At 36.9% G+C, this 4,982-nt stretch overlaps 1 long non-coding RNA gene across 1 annotated transcript; it reads right to left on the reverse strand.

Moving 5' to 3' along the window:
- Positions 1-3,020: 3,020 nt before the first annotated feature.
- On the reverse strand, positions 3,021-4,647 carry LOC133880850 (uncharacterized). The gene is made up of 3 exons (XR_009902443.1): positions 4,560-4,647; positions 3,790-3,823; positions 3,021-3,207 (listed from the first exon to the last, which is right to left on the reverse strand). It is a non-coding gene; the product is annotated as an uncharacterized LOC133880850 (long non-coding RNA).
- Positions 4,648-4,982: the final 335 nt, after the last annotated feature.

Consider the following 4,982-nt stretch of genomic DNA (forward strand, 5'->3'; position numbering starts at 1 on the left):
GTAAAAAGTTATGTCCAAAATACCAAAGGGTGTCCAGACGGCTTGACTGAGCGTCTGGACAATCAACTGCAACCGCCTTTCCAAAGTAGCACTGAAAGCTTCCATAACAAGGCCGTGTCTGGATGGTGTTTCCCTAGCATCCGGACCATTGCACTTCAATTGCACGTATTTACCACAATAAGGCTTGGAGCATCCGGACCATGAAGGCTGATGTCCAGACTGTTGAACTGGTGCACACAATTTCCATATATGAAGCTTGATCGTCCGGAAGGTTGAACTTGGTATGAACGATTTGCCTTATGGAGGACATCGTCCGGACGGGATCACACATCGTCCGAACGGTTTCAACCATCTTCTCATAACTATGTCTTGAGGCAGAAACCCTAATGCTTGTCAAACACTAAATGGTATCTGGACGGTATTGCCACGTTGTCCGGACGGATGCATTTGAACGCTGGATTCTTCTGGAACTCTGAATAGCGCCCGGACGATTCGCCATTAAGTCTTGATGGATGCAACCTTGAACTGTTCAAAGCTTCTAGACACTGATGGGCATCCAGACGGATGTGTCTGACTGATGAGCGTTCGGACAGAATACCATGTCATCAGAACGGATGATGCTTTGGACAGATGGGAGTCCGGACGGTATGACACGTCATCTGGACTGTTGGCAGGGAACCAAATTTTTTGCCTTGCAAACTGTGCAGAATCTTCTAGAAGCACTTCTGAATAGCAGAATCCCTGTTAAAGAGCATCATTACAAGGAAGTGATTTTGTCCAACAAAATGCAGCAAACACAAAAACTAACACTGCATTTAAGATATTTGTTTGCACACAAACACACACACTTGGTTTAAATTAGAAGTCAATAAAAATTTTCAGACTCCATCACTATTTCTGTTCTGGTATTATAGACTTTATAGGCACGAGTGTTGGTGGAGTATCCAAAAAATATGCCTTCATCACTTTTGGGATCAAACTTTCCCAGATTTTCCCTGTCTCATAGAATATAGCATTTACTACCAAAAGTTCGAAAATATTTAATAGTGGGCTTCTTACCTCGCCAAATCTCGTATGGAGTCTTGCTAGTTTCTAGCCTCAAGTAGACTCTATTGATGATATGACATGCAGTGTTGATAGCTTCTCCCCAAAAATGTTGATCAAGATTTTTCGAATGAATCATCAAAGGCATCATATTTTTCCCGAAGAAGAAGAGCCCAAGTGTACCGAGAATAGTCATCTACAATAACCAAAATATATTTCATCCCACCGAGACTAGAGGTTCGGGTGGGACCCTTGAGATCCATATGCAGCAGTTCTAAATTACGGGAAGAAAAAATACCTGATGTTTTCTTATGAGCAACACGAGTCTGTTTTCCTAGCTGGCATGGACCACAAACTTCTTTCCCAGAGTCTTTCATTTTAGGAAGATCTTTGACAACCTCCTTGTTTGCAATCTTGAACATGTTACTGAAGTTTAGATGACCCAACTGTTGATGCCATAGCTCGCTTTCATCAATGGTGGCTTTATTGCAGATGATCTGAGAATCTGAGGAGAGACCTGGAATGCCATAACAGTTGTCACTAGTTCGCTCTCCTCCCATTAGCCACTTTCCATTGTTGTCAAAGATGTTGCATTCCTTTTTAGAGAATTAGACAACCAAGTCATCATCACACAATTGGCTGAGGTTGAGAAGATTTGCCTTAAGACCCTCCACATATAGCCTTTTGAGATACTTCTATCCCTGGAATGTCAATCTATCCATTGCCAATCACCTTGGCCTGACTCCCATCTCCAAAAGTAATTCTTCCTCCTTTGCCCATTTGAATATCTTTGAGAAGTGCCCTGTCACCTACCTATATGTTTGGAGCAAGCACTATCCAAATACCACAAGCAGGTATCTAGGACTTTTAAAGCAGTATGAGCAACTAAACAGAGATTGTCACTTTTCTTAATCCAAACATGTTTATTAGAGGAATTCTTTTCCTTTTTAGACATGACAGAATTTTTCTAAAAAAGGGTAGGACTCTTTAATTTTTCACTGATGAGTTTAATTTGATCACATAAATTATTGACCTGATTTCTAATACTAGGCTCATTATCCCTAAATACATACTTTTTATCCCATGGCTTCTGAGAGCGTAATTGAAAGCAATTAGGACGAGTATGACCAATAATACCACAATAATGACAAGTAGGAATAGATTTGTACATTTACCTCTATTATTACTAGACATATAATGAGTAGACATGCAAGGTTGAACAAACATAGTTCTATGAACAAGCATAGCATGTGAAGAAGATGTATCATTATTATTACTCATATCATAATCACGAGATTTTTCAATTATAAACAAAGAAGTCAATAAAAGATTACACTCAAGAAATAAATCTTAACCTGAGTATACCAAGCTCTGATACCAAATGAAAATAAATAATATTGACTTCTAATTTAACCAAGTGTGTGTGTTTGTGTGCAACAAAATATCTTAAATGTAAAATTTAAATAAGACAATATATTTGTTACGAAGTAGAAACTCTGTGAAGAGAAAAACACTATGGGGTAGCCAAACCTAAGAACTCCACTATCCAAAAACAAAGCTAGTTACAAGACACTCGTACTCACATACCCTTATGCAGTAGTCATACCTTTAACTCTGACATGAAGCCTATCATGAATGCTTCCCAACCAGATCTCCAACCTAAAGGGGTTTTTGATGGATTCCTTTACCTTAGGGCCCACCCCTAAGATAGACTTCACACAAACTATTGAGCACATACCGACAATGGCTTGAGAGCTAGCAGATCTTCGATTCTCCCTAAACACCTTCTCAAAGCTAAGAGAATTCAACACCGATGTAACGCCCCAAATTTGAACCAGCAAATTCGTAAGCAGAAACCTCCGGTTCCCACGTGACGTTACTACATCAGAGATAACCTCTCGCAGCGGAATATATTTTTGTCCAACAGGCTTGGATTAAATAACACATTAGAGCTTTTTAAATTAAATACCTCTAGATATTCATTAGAAAATACTTATAACAGATACAAGGAAACAGGTGTCCATAATGACACAAAAGAATACATATAAATCATTAGCAATCTTGTCAACATAAAATGCTATAAACACAGAAGACTACAAACAAAATATAAACTATGCGTCCTTAGCTATAAAACCTCTTGAGTTCTGGTCTTTGTCTATTAACCTGCATTAACGGAATATATATATATATAGAAACAAAAACACAAAACAACCAAAGTGAGTCCACTGTTTCCAATAATAAGGTGAATACTGATTTACTTAATAAATTCCTTAACATGCAGATATGGCTTTATAGCCACGCGTATAATGCAAATGTATGGGTTGTATGAATATGCATCGTAGTAACCATTTAGTTTGGTATTTTATGATCATCTTTCTTCAGACTCTCGTACCCAGGGCCATTAAATCCCTGTTCGTTTACGCCCGTTGCCTCACACTTGATGTCTTAACTGTTTTTACTGGAATCCTACCGGTCCCAGCATTAGTTGTTATTAGAACTTCGGACTCGCACTTTTTAGGGTTCACTGATGAGCCTTACTCCCCCTAGCTACTACATCAGCTTTGTTCTTTTCTAACCCCCCAAGTCAACTGATGAAATGGCTATCTTATCAGCCGTTATTTTTTATTAGACACAACATGCTATGCATGATCGGCCACATGCAATGAACAAATTAAATAGAACAATAAACACAATATTATGGAAAAATCCACCAGCTTCGTCCTCAGTAAGTATAGAAATACTTACACTCTTCTTCGTGTAGTTCCTTTAAACTTCTTTTCTACATATAAATCCATCCATGCAATAATATATTTATCAATCATCTATCAAACAAATCATTGTTTATAGACCCTCATCTTTTTATATTTATTATTCATCACTTCATTACGTTTGAGACGATCACTCATAAAAAATCTTAAAACCTTGGTTCATGATTTGGTGACGAGGCTATATAACCAATGCTACCAAATATGAACTTGAAGGATTAAAATATATCATAAGGACAATAAGGAATAAATACGATCAACTCATGAGAATCATGAGGACAATGAAATGAAAAGGGAATATAAATACGATTAACTCATGGAAGTCATGAGGACAATGAAATATAAAAGGAAATATAAATACGATCAACTCGTGAAAGTCATGAGGACAATGAAATATAAAAGTAAATATAAATACGATCAACTCATGAAGTCATGAGGACAATGAAATGTAAAAAGGAAATATAAATACGATCAACTCATGAAAGTCATGAGGACAACGAAATATAAAAGGAAATATAAATACGATCAACTCATGAAGTCATGAGGACAATGAAATATAAAAGCAGTTTATAAATACGATCAACTCATGAAAGTCACGAGGACATTGAAATATAAAAGTAGTTTATATTACTTCTATTTTTAATTCTTTTTATCTCATAAGCTTATTGGGTCTTTAAACAACTCATAAAACAAGTAATGAAATCAAAACCTATATCATCAAATTAATGAAATTAATGATTAGAAGCTTACCAAAATACTTCTTAGCACATACTTCAAGTCTTGAACCACACAAAACTACACAAATCTCACAATTTTCTCTCTTGGTTGTAGGTGTGTGAGTGAGTGAAGCTTAATGAGTATTGCATCTTCCACCATGGTTCTTATTTATAAGAGAATGAATGGTTAGGATCAAGTAGATACATTTTGATCTAATGGATGAGAATTGGTGCATCTTAGCCTTATCTCCAAAGCACATGGGTTTCATCATCACTAAGGTGGTGCATTCTAGATGTGGGATGTGGGCAACACTTGTGGTGATGAGTGCACACATTAGAGGAAGTGGGTGATGAGTTGTCCAAATCAAAGGAAGTATTAAATAATGCTATATATGAATTTTCGTCCAAATAGAGGCCAGCTTACTCCAAACAATGTTTTGATGGTCAAATCTAATCC

Source organism: Alnus glutinosa, chromosome 11, assembly GCF_958979055.1.
Source record: "Alnus glutinosa chromosome 11, dhAlnGlut1.1, whole genome shotgun sequence".
NCBI lineage: Eukaryota > Viridiplantae > Streptophyta > Magnoliopsida > Fagales > Betulaceae > Alnus > Alnus glutinosa.